Below are 13,012 nucleotides of genomic sequence, written 5' to 3'. Positions count from 1 at the left end.
AGCTAAAATGAATAACCTGAAATTAGTTTTTACTTCTAACACACTAAAACAGGCAAGCGATGATAACTTCAATCAGCCAGACCCAGCGATCAACGCAGTTTTGCAACATTAACTTCCAGCTGGGTGCAAAAAACGTGAGAGAAAATCCCTCTGCTGAGAAGATTCACCTCTAAAACAAACAAACATAGAGGTAATTCTTAACGCTACATTTCCCAGGTAATTATTTCACGCTGCATGCCTCTGTCTAGAACACCTGATGTGCCAACACTAGCAATCAACAAGTATTCTCCGTGATGCTGTGTCGGTTCATGGGGAGCGGTGGTGTAGAAGTTAGCGCGCTGCGCTACGAACCCGGCGAACCGAGTTCGATTCCCGCTCACGGCCAACACCAGAGACGATTATCTGAAACGGTCCTGGGCCTCCCAGGTCGACTGAGCCTCAAATGAGTACCCGGTGTAGTGTGGAAACATCGCCACTAGAGAGACACAGGCAGTCGGACGTGGTGCTGGCCACCCACGACCCCCTCGTGTAGCATTCCGGACTTCATAGGTGCTCGCAAACAGCACTTGCCCCCAACGGTCTGTTAAGGCCACACAGGGGATCCTCCGTCTTGTTGTTGTGTGGGTTTATATGCCAAGTCACTGCATGCCCAAGCAGCTTCTGTTTGGCCAGATAGAGGGGGGCTAAATGGGCTAAATGGGCTGATTGGGCGGCTGATTGGGCTGAGTGGCCAGTACCAGTGGTGTCAAGATGGGCGTCTGCGAAGGAGGCTCATGAAGGACGCTGCTGCTGGACAGTTGGAATCAGTCGCCCTCCAACAACTTCGGAGGGAAGAGGAACTACGCTCACAACAACGAGTGGAGTTGCTGGGCGGCTAAAACGCAGCAAGTTGCCACAGTGTGGAGCACAGCTGGTGCATCTTCCAGCCATTTCGTGAGTCAGCCAACCCATGGCACCTGGGTCTGTCCTCTGAAAACTTGCCGACGATCCTTCCACACTTCACGGTAGCCTCAGGGTGCACCTAGCCTGGCACAAGCGATGCGGTGACATCACCGCCACGCAGCGGTAAACGTCGATTTTTGTTGTTGTTGTGTGTAAAGTTTAGTGCCAATGGATGTCAAATTAACAACCAGTGGGACTTGAGGACGGGAAATGGGAGGCCAGTCGTGAGTGTACGTGGAGCAAATACTCAACGCAATCGTCACTAACACTGCCTTAAAAAAAAAGAATAGTCCAATAATGATAATTAATCAAAGGGACGTTGAACCAACGTTGATCCAACGGTTTCCAACCATATGCCAACGTTGGCTCAATGCTGACATGTTTACTGGAAGGTGATGTTCCCGGCAATGGCCCTTCTTCAGAGCACATCGATGTAGCCTCATATACAGGGTGCTTCAAAAAAATGAACACTTACATGGAGCTATCGTTTTTAAGGGAAAATAACGTATAATACACTGTAACATGATAACAAATATATGTTAATAGCTTCAAAAAGTCAAAGAGTCTCCACTTGTTCACCATCATTGACAACACATGCCAGGTGGTCTCCAGAACCTGGAGGCACATTTCTCGTGGAATTGTTGCAAATTCTCAGAAGTATTAACATTTTTTTGAAGCACTCTGTATATATATATACATTTCCCCCCTTTAAGGCCACGGTGTTATTTACAAAACATGTGTTGAGGTGTTTTGTTATTATTTGTGCTTGTGCACCAACTGCCAACGCAGTCCCAGTAAATTTAGAATGTTGTTGGACCAAAGTTGGTCCAAAGTTGGTCCAACCACGTGCCAACGTTGGTTCAATCACGTACTAACGTTGGCCCAACGTAGGTAGGTCCAACGTTGATCCAACGTTCGTCCAACGTTGATCTAACCACGTGCCAACATTGGTCCAACCACGTGCCAACGTTGGTGCAACCACGTGCCAACTTTTGATCCAACATTCGTCCAACGTTGGTCCAACCACGTGCCAATGCTGGTTCAACCACGTGCCAACGTTCAACCAACCACGTGCCAATGTTGGTTCAACCACGTTGAATCAACGTTGGTCCAACGTTGGTCCAACGTTCGTCCAACGTTGACCCAACCACGTGCCAACCTTGGTCCAACCACGTACCAACGTTGGCCCAACGTAGGTCCAACGTTGATCCAACGTTCGTCCAACGTTGACCCAACCACGTGTCAACGTTTGTTCAACCGTTGCCATGCTTACTGATGTCTCACCATATAATTAACACTAAAACGTGTCTGTTTAAAATGGCTTCCTCTCTTTACGTATTCTCAACCGTCTTTCTCACTTCTTCTCTACTTGGTTGTTGTTAACTAATTCCGTCTTTCCGTGCACAGCGCCCTGAAAACGATTGCTTAAGGGCGTTTTATGAATTTAAATCATAATTATTTCACTGTTGCACGCCCTGACTGTCCAGCCCCCTTCGTCATGTAGGGGCAGGGCTCGGCAACCTGCGGCTCCGAAGCCGCGTGCGGCTCTCCAAGGACTGCTGCTTCGTGACGTCGTTATTCGCATCGCATTGCGGCTCTTAAAATATTGATGGGGTTTTTTGGGTTTTGTTACCGAATTCGCATCTCATCGTTATTTTGGTTGCCGACCCATTTATCTATGGCTACCACCAAATAAATCTACTTATTAGTGATTCGCCCATTTAGTTAAACGGCATTGTATTTATTTCTTAAATCTCTGACGACTCTTGCAGGATGGGACCCATAGTCATGAAGCTCCGGATAATGGAAGCGATAGAATCCGGGGGACTTTGACACCCGCACAACAACTGTAACACACAGTCATGGTCGTTTTGTGTTGTCTCTGCGCGAGCCAGCGTGTGTGTCATTAATGGGCGCCACGGTGGCGAGATGTTAACTACCTCACCTGGTATGCAGGAAGTCGTGCGTTCGACCCCGACTCCTGCTGTATATTTGGAGTTTGCGTGTCTCTCTCCCCGTGGTCGCGTGGATTTTTCTCCGGGTCCTCTGGTTTTCCCCTCCACATTTAGAATCAGCATCACGCGTTCAGAGTATATGACTGCTATCAATGTCCACGTGATGATGATGATGATAAGCCACTTCGTTGAGCTATCAATTGTGGCCAAGTCGCTTCCGAAAAAGAGCGACATAGCTCAGTGGGGCCTTACCTGGTAACGAATTTTTTTTATATCGTTGTAATTTATTAATGTTTTGTTTGGTGGGATTAAAACAGTGGCGGCTGGCCGGGCTGCTCGTCCTTGTTGCGAGTATAAAACACGCGTCCAATTGAGGCCAGGGGACCAGGCGGGCGGGCGGGTGATGTTGGTGTTTTTATTGCGTTTCGTCAGTCGCGGCCTCGTTAATAGACGCAAGGGAGGAGAGGAGAGGGGAGGGTGAAGTCCGCGTTGATTCACGGCTTTAATCAGGGGGCGCGCGCTCTTCTGCGGGAGCGGCCAGACTCCCCGCCATGGACAGCGGCGAGGGGCAGGAAGCCTCTCCAGCGAATCCCCGAATCTTCGCGGCCCTTCTCCTATGACGGTGATGCCGGGCAAACCCCTCCCCCACCCCCCCCCCCCAAGAACGTGTTTCAAAACAGATGAAGAACCGTCATCACGTCGTCATCATCATCATGAGCAGCGGCTGCTGATGAAGATGCCGATTAATAATAATAATTAGCATCAAGCAATATGAGCAGCTAAATGATGATGATGATGATGATGATCAATCAGCAGCAGTAGTTGATAGCCATCAGCACTAGCAGCAGCAGAAGTGGTCGCAGCAGCTAAATGATGATCATAGTCATCATCAGCAACAGAAGCAGCAGCTGAATTATCGGCAGAAGGAACAGCTGGATCACCATCATTATTATCATCAGCAGTCGAATAATAAGTATCATCAGTTTCAGCAGAATCATCATCATCGCAAAAGCTTGCCTAATGGTCCTTATAATCACCAAAGCTTAATCATCATCAATAGTGTAATCACCAAAATCATAACAACATAATCATCATTTTGCATGAGCTGAATTATTATCATCAACATCATCACCATTGCCACTGCATGACCCTTCCTGCTTTTCAGTTTCGCTGTCATTCAGAATGGGATTTGAGATTGCCATATGGATCGTATAACCGTGGGTACTTGCGGTGCTGTGTATAAGACCCTTAGCTATAATGCACAACGCGAACACCTGCCAAATGTACGAGCCATGCCCACCGAAACACAACAACAACATTTCGAGATGTGCCAGCCAGGTGGCTCAGGAGAGCTCATCACGTGTCGAACAAACTGGAGCCATCTGAGAGCATTGGCATCGACTCCAGGCTCTCGCCGTCTGTGATTAATGATCATCAAAGTGCAGCGAGCTGATGGTTCTCCACCTTAATCGACAACGACTGCCCACAGGAGGAGGAGGAGGGAAAAAACTCATCACGTAAATTTGTTTCTCTGTTCTTTTTTTATTTGGAGAGCTACCAGCTGCGACGATTAAGCTAAATTTCGTGTCAACGCAAATGTGGCGAGCGATTCTATATAGCAAGATTAAACATGCAGGCGACAGTCTCCTTCTGCACATATAATCCGTCTCTCCACATCAAATAATTTAACGTATTTCTTACACAAAACCCACCAACCACACACACACGCGCGCAGGGCCTTCTGGGAGCGCGTAACTTCAGCATCATCGATTCAAGACAAGCAAAACTCTGGACCGGTTTCAACATTCAATGTATCACACAGTGTCTCCACAACGCCGCCAGTGACGACGCTGATTTGGGGGTCGCTCTAAACCAGCGTCCTTCATTGCAAGGCCCGCGGGCAACTGATGGCCTCTGGTGGGCTTCAGTGCGGCCCCTGACAAAACACAAATCGTGAAAACATCATCATCATCAATCTTGATTTGAAGCTTTCGTGACTGCAGGAATCCATACTCTTATTTCGGTAAAGTCACGTAGGTAGAAAATAAAATAAATCACGACGTTTCGGGCGCAACACAAGCGTCCGTCATCAGGTGGGAAAGCATGGTCTGCTGCTGTCAAACCCGTTGGGGTTTGGTTTCAAATGTGTGGCGGCCCTTAGGCCCCTTACACACTCATTATGTCTTATCGGCCAAAGTGCCCCCCCACCCTCTGAAAATTAGTGAAGAACACTTCTCTAAAACGTTGCATCCAATTGGGACCTCCACAGCGTGACGAGAAAGGCACCTTGCCTGTAAGATCGGGAGCTCGCCGACATTGTGACGATGCGACTTCAAAAGTACAATTATAATAACATATATAGATTTTTAAAAGTTATCTATATATATAAAAGGGACATTTGTGAATGTGTGTGTCTGTTCTAAATGTTTAGCATACTTCCCAACATGCAACAAACTTGAAAATTGGCATGTGGGTAGCTTGCAAAATGTACACAATGCAAAAAGTATAAAAAATATACTTTAGCATTTTGGGGGGGGGGGGGGTGGGCGCAATAATGGATATATTTTGTACGGCAAGTGAGCGGTGACGTCACATCTGTGATGTCACCCGCATGCGGCAACGTCACGCAGAGTGCCTGCTGACGTCACCCCCCCCCCCCACCCTCCGCGTAGGCCGTGTGTTAATCCAAGACCAGAATCCAAGTCTCGGGCGAAGCCGGGTAGTAAAGCTAGTACATTATATAAATAGTCGTGTAACAGTGTACCCGCTGTTCAGCGGTCATGCACCTAGAGGCACAGGGGCACGGCGGTGTTCAGGAATTACAGAGTCTCCCCCCCCCCCCTCGTCATGCACAGATAATTCCCACAGCAGATGCAGCAGCCAATGTGATTGGAGGCAGCATGGGGTGGTGGTTGCTGTTGTTGTTGTTTTGGGTCCAAGAAAAGACCAAGGCAGCCCTTGCTCTCTCTCTTGCTCTCTCTCTCCTCGTCCTTGATGTGAAAACGTTAACCCCTTCCTTGCCGAGACAACGGCTCACAAACAAAAACAAGATTCCAATCGAAACAATTTGTAGCGCGCAGACAATTGGACGGGTATGCGGATCGTCGATTTACATCGGAAGGATTGCGAGAGACTGAACATTTAGCCAGGCCTCCATCCAGCAGTGGACTTCTGGATCGATCACCTGGCTGGTGATGATTGATCACGATGATTCGCCCCATTGAGCCCACGCGTATTTTATTTCACAACAACGGAGACCCTGATATTAAAATACCGCATTTCTCCAGATTATGAGACGCTCTGCAAAATACGACGCACTCAAAACACGTGTGTGTGTGTAAGGTGCCAATAGGGTTCTACAACACGTGATCTCCCTCTCTCTCTCATCCACACACCGATTTATAAGACCGGTTGCTTTAAAAGACAAGAGGACAATAAGTCAGGCATGTAGTCGGAGCGCAGAAAAGCAGCAAACGCTTTTCATCGCGTGAACAAACTCGAGGTGGAACTCCCCCCCTCCCTCCTTCCCCCATTTGAAAATTTCACATCACAGCCCACGGTCGTTACCTCCCGTCTCTTGACAATCTTCTCCACTGCAATTCAAATCGAGCCTTTAATCACACACACGCTGTGTGGAGGAGGAGGAGGAGGGTGAGGATTGGTCAAAACGCAAGCGCACGCTGATTGGAGTTTGCGAACCCCTATTCTTCCAGAGCGCGGGCGTTCTGCACTAAGACGATGGTGCGGCCAATATACTGTATAGGGCGCCACGGTGGCTAGGAGATGTTACTGGTAGGAACCTCCTGGTTCCACCAGCCCACAGGGGATTATTGTGTCCGTCCGTCCGTCGTGCATCCAAAAATGGGAGGGGTGGGGCTGGGTGGAGAGGGGAGGGTGGGGAGGGGCTGGGTGGGGAGGGTGGGGAGGGGCTGGGTGGGGAGGGTGGAGCTGGGTGGGGGGTTGGAGGGGTGGGGCTGAGTGGGGAGGGGCTGGTCACCCCGTGGTGCCCTTATAAAACTCAACGTTTAACCTACTCACGCCGGCTTGTGCCCGCCCTCACAGTCGCGCATATTTGCGGAATACACCACGCCGCCGTTGACCCTGGCCATTGACCAAGCAACCCAACGTTCCTACCAGCTCCCTCCGCAGGAATGTGTTAACTCCCTCTCCTGGAACGCAGGAGGTCGAAGGTTCGATCGCGACCCTGACGCCTGCTGTATATTTGGAGTTTGCGTGTCTCTCTCTCTATCCCCGTGGTCGCGTAGATTTCTCCCGGGGTCCTCCGGTATTTCACTCCACATTAAGAATCAACATCACGCGTTTAGAGTATTTGGCTGCATTACATTACCGCACGATGATAAGCCACGACTTCGTTGAGCTATCATTTGTGGCCAAGTCGCTTCCGATAAAAGAGCTATATAGCTCAGTGGGCCTTACCTGGTAAAATAAAATAAAAATGTTTACGAGTTTAGTTTTTAATACCCCCCCACCCAAACTCAGCGAATCATCCCGAGCAATCTCCCCCATGGCACATGCAAATGAGAGATGCTGCCGCCAATTAAACGCTCCACAATATACAGGCACCTCGCTTCACATACACAAACATCTATCTCTCCTCCAAAGACGAATCCCCCACGAAGCCAGGAACAAACTGTTGGGTCAAGTGATGCTCGCGATTAGCGCCTATAAAAGGCTGGCACGGCACACACGAGGGGGTGGGTGGCCAACACCACGCTCGACCGCCTTTGTCTCCCTAGTGACGATGTTTACACATCGCACCAGGTACTCATTTGAGGCTGAGTCGACCTAGGGGAGGCCCAGGACCGGTTCAGATATTCGTCACTGGTAGTGGCCGTGAGCGGGATTCGAACTCCGGTCACTGGGTTCGTAGCGCAGCGCGCTAACCGCTACACTACCGCTCCCCTACACACACACACACCTTCCCACACACACAGACAAAGATCCCCCCGTATAGCCCTAACAGACTGTAGGGGCAAGTGCTGTTAGCGAACACCTATGAAGGCCGGCACGGCACACACGAGGGGGTGGGTGACCAACACAAGGCCGGCCGTCTTTGTCTCCCTAGTGGCAATGTTTACGCACCGCACCAGGTACTCATTTGAGGCTGAGTCGACCTAGGGGAGGCCCAGGACCAGTTCAGATAATCGTCACTGGTGTTGGCCGTGAGCTGGAATCGAACCCGGATCGCCAGGTTCATAGCGCAGCATGCTAACCGCTACACTACCGCTCCCCTACACACTCACACAGACACACACACACATCCCTACACACACACATCCCTACACACACACACCTCCCCACACACACACACATCCCTACACACCCCTCCCCACACACACACACATCCCTACACACACAGACACAGATCTTTACACGCCTCCTCCCCCACCTCCACCACCCTAACGGAACCCCCTAAAATATTAAGCACGCCTCCCACTTTGGCGCGCGCGGGCGGGGGGGGGTTCCGCTGGCGCCGGAAGGATTTCACGTCGCGGGGGGTGAGTGAATGATTGGTTGTGTGGGTGGGTGGGGGGGCTTTATGGGATGGCGGATAGAGGGGGCGAGGTAGGGGGGCCTTGGGGGCGGCGGGGGGGTTACCCCGCAAGGGGCCGTGATTAACGGGTGGGGGGTCCTTTGATGCCGGGAAGCTCCGATACGGGAGGCGAACGGCGTGGGATCAATTCGAACCGAGCGGGCTCGTCTCTGGGGACCCCATTAGGTGGATTATGATCCCTCCCGGCTTAAGAGGCTCCTCGCGCGAGATTTTAAAAATAAAGAAATAATTACGGAACGCATTTGATAAACATTATAAATAAGCACATCCGTGGCCAGGCTAATGCGGATTGACAGGCGGCCCGCTCGCTCTGTCGCTTTCTTTCATCTAAATCTAGATTTGAAGCTTTCGTGACTGCAATGATTCATATTCTCAGGTTTTTTCGGTAAAGTCACGTAGGTAAAAACATTAAAATTAATGAAAGTAAAATAAAACAAAACAAAATAAAATAAAATTCGAAACGTCGTGAATTTTATTTTGTTTTGTTTTATTTTACTTTCATTAATTTTAATGTTTTTACCTACGTGACTTTACCGAAAAAACCTGAGAATATTCATCTAAATCGTCTCGTGGTTGTTATTGTTTGACCACCGAGATTTTTTCACACAGCCTTGATATTCGGGTGGGGTTTTTTCAGGAAGATTTTTGCTGGTTTTTCCTGGATGTTTCTGTTGCGCGTCGTCACTTTACGATGTTCTTTGTTTATATTTGTTTGTTGCGGTTGCACCTGAGTCAAGAGCCGCATGTGGCTCACAAGGCTATACCTAATAAATGAAATTGAAAACTGAAAACCACTTCAAAGGAGTGGGTTGGTCATCAAGTAATTCACTCTCATCGGCCACGTGAAGAAAGCGCTGCCATTCAACTTCAGATAGTTGTTAAAATGATGCTGAACATCAGAGATGATGGGAGGGAGGGGGTGAGTTTGAACCACAGATACTCCCGTTGTACGTAGAGGATCAGAGTTACAATTGCACTCCCCACTGGATTGGCTCTGTGTGAAACCCTGAAACACCGCAAATTACGTGAAAATTTAGATAAACTATAACCAATTGTTTTTTTTTTAACCAGGTAAGGCCCCACTGAGCTATCTAGCTTTTTTTCAGAAGCGACCTGGCCCATCACAGATGATAGCTCAACGAAGTGGCTTATCGCGTGAAAAAGTCATAGCTGCAGCCAAATAATCTAAACGCGTGATGCTCATTCCAAATGTTAAAGGGAAAAAACGGACGACCCGGCGAAAAATCCAGGCGACGCCGGGGAGAGAGAGACACGCAAACTCCAAATATACAGCAGCAGGCGTCAGGGTCGGGACCGAACCCACAACCTCCTACATACCAGGCGAGGGAGTAAACATCTCACCACGGGGAGAGAGAGAGACGTAAACTCCAAATTCTACAATCAGAAGGTAAACTCGATGGGCGCGTTTCATTGGCTCGTAGCAGATGCTCATTGGACCCCCTGCACGCGGTCACAGGCGCACGTGGCCTGTGCACGAATCTTCGCTCGCGCGGACCACGGAGGTTTGGAAAACACGGGGAGAGGCGATCCCTGGAGCCGGCGCGGTGGATTGGAGTCCACACAACAAGAACAACAACAAATGGAATAAAGCACTTCACAATGGAGACGGAAGCCGATTCCGGAGGGATGGAAATAAAATGATGCTCGTTTAGGCCGCCTCGTGTGTTTTTTTCTCTCAGCTGTGTTTCGGTTGCATCCCTCTCTCTCCCCCCTTACTTTAAAACAGGTTGCCCGTTTCCCCTTTGGTAGGACCCCCCCCTCCCCGTATGCTTTGGGGCAGCGAGCCCCCGTCCCCCATCTTTATATCCCTCCTGCATTTCATAACCGGTGCGGCTTGTGTTGACGGCGGTGCGTACGCGCGCGTCGCGATGTATCGGGCCCCGCGCATCGCCCCAATAACAAAAACAAAAGCCTCATGGACACCACCCCTGCAATCCTCGTGAGACAGACAAAGATCCCCCGTATAGCCTCGAGCAGACCGTTGGGGCAAGTGCAGTCAGAGAACACCGATGAAGGCCGCCCTACGGCGCACCGATGGGACTGCGGCCAGCACCGCGCCGGGCCGCCTCGCTCTCCCCCAGCGCTGACGTCTGACACGCCGCACCAGGTGCTGTCCTCGTTTGAGGCCGAGTCGACTTAGGGAGAGGCCCAGGACCGGTTCAAATATTCGCCACTGTTACGTGGTTCGTGAGCGCGGCGGTGGTGGGTCAGAATCGCGACTCCGATCGTCGTCGGGCTCGTAGCGCAGTGCGAGTGAGCCCCGGAACAAAAACCACAACAACAACCACCACAACAACAACCACCACAACAAGAACAACAGGGACGAGGAGCGGCCCGGGTCACGCGAGGCCACGTGGGGGAGGGGGGCGCCGTTCCGCCGCCCCCTCACCCACACGCGCCTCGCCGCGTCGGACTGGGCTATAATTACAGCGGGGAGTGCCTCTTGCGTGGCCCACGCTTCAAGTGCTCGTCAGCTGTTGTTGTTGTTATTAGGGGCGCCACGGTGGCGAGATGTTATCTCCCTCGCCTGATATACAGGAGGTCTTGGGTTCGATCCTGACCCTGACGGCTGCTGCTGTATATTTGGAGTTTGCAGTGCCCCTCTCTCTCTCTTCCCGTGGTCGCGTGGATTTTTCTCCGGGTCCTCCGGTGTTTCCCTTCGCATTTAGAATCGACATCGTTTAGAGTATTTGGCTGCTGTAACTTTCCACGTGGATAAGCCATTTCGTTGAGCTATCATTTGTAGCCAAGTCGCTTATGAAAAAGAGCTACCTAGCTGAGTGGGCCTTACCTGGTAAAATAAAATATTACTGTTGTCTTAACCCAGTGTGGCGAACCCATTTTCAACCTCCAAACATTTCGCGGACCACCACGCGCTAATGGTAGTTATTTGAAATTGTAAATTTCCTCGGTGAGTGATGTTATTATTTGTCTTCTTATTGACGCGGTCCACGTGTTGGGAGCCGCTGGTGCAATGCTCACCGTGAAACGTCACGCTTAAATTCTAGATTTGAAGTTTTCGTGACTGCAAGGATCCATACTCTTTGGTTCTTTCGGTAAAGTCACATAGGTGAAAAATAATAAATACAAATTCAAATGTATTTATATATTTTTTCACCTACTTGACTTTAACGAAAGAACCAAAGGTCACAATTAAAGTAGCCCCCCTACCCCTCCCCCTTTAATAGACCACCACCCCCCGCCTCCCCCACAACCTCCCACGACAGACCGACTTACCGGGCGCGCACGCACGTGTCGTGACCGTTCGGGAAAGTGAAGCCTCAGTTATCTGGGATCACTCGCTACTCTCGAACATTCGTGTAAAGTGGTCGCTGTACATTTCCACACGCCAAGTCACGCAGTTGAGCGATCATTTAGGTGATAGCCAGGTCGCTTCTGAGAAGGAGATGCGTAGCTCAGTGGGGCCTTACCTGGTAAAATAACAAACAAAAAATAGTTTTACTTCTTTTCATATTTTACGTGCAGATTGCTACGGGTTCATGTCCCCCTCCGCTGCTGATACGCGCGTCTCTGCCTCTGCACCGTGGCTCTAACGCATTGTCTCAACTCAGTCGAGCGACCGGTTAAACATCGAGGGATTCTCATTAAACTCGCACAGTGGCTTCAGTCTCACAGGCAAATGACGAGAGCCAGGAAGCGTGACCTGGATAATCAAACGCACCTGCATTTTGAGTGGCACCCGAATGCTCAAAGACAAAGATCCCCCGTGAAGCCTTCAGAGACTTGTCTGGGCAAGTGCTGTTCGCCAGCACCGACGAAGGGCCAGAAAGGCACGCGAGCGCGTGGGTGGCCAGCACCAGTGGCGACGTTTGCACGCCGCACCTGGTACTCATTTATGGCCAAGTGGACCTAGGGGAGGCACAGGACCAGTTCCGATAATCGTCACCGGTGCTGACCGTGAGCGGGAATCGAACTGGTGTGGCCGGGTTTGTAGCGCAGCTCGCTAACCGCTGCAGCACCGCTCACAACCTGAATGATCACACACACACACACATTTATATATACACACATACACATATACACACACATACACACACATAAACAGTACCGACTGCAGTCATTTCCAGTGCCTCCATACGTCCAGTGAGGTGAAGGCCCAGCGAAGAGTGCACTGCGCTAAGAACCCGCCCAGTTGAGTTCCATTTCTGGTCACGGCTCATATCAGTGGCGCCACGGTGGCGAGATGTTAACTCCCTCGCCTGGTATACAGGAGGTCGTGGGTTCAATCCCGACCCTGACGCCTGCTGCTGTATATTTGAAGTTCACATGTCTCTCTCTCTCTCCACGTGGTCGCGTTGATTTTTCTCCGGGTCTTCCGGTTTTCCTCTCCATAATTGGACTCAACATCACCACGCGTTTAGAGTATTTGGCTGCTATAATTGTCCACACGATGATAAGGCCACTTCGTGGCCAGATTGTTTCTGAGAAGGAACTACATTGCTCAGTGGGACTTATCTGGTAAAAACAGTTCGCTAGTTTAGTTTAGTGGCGAGTGATG

Source organism: Lampetra planeri, chromosome 26 (assembly GCF_965212315.1).
Source record: "Lampetra planeri chromosome 26, kcLamPlan1.2.h2, whole genome shotgun sequence".
In the NCBI taxonomy this organism is placed as follows: domain Eukaryota; kingdom Metazoa; phylum Chordata; class Hyperoartia; order Petromyzontiformes; family Petromyzontidae; genus Lampetra; species Lampetra planeri.
This window is presented reverse-complemented; position numbering follows the sequence as displayed.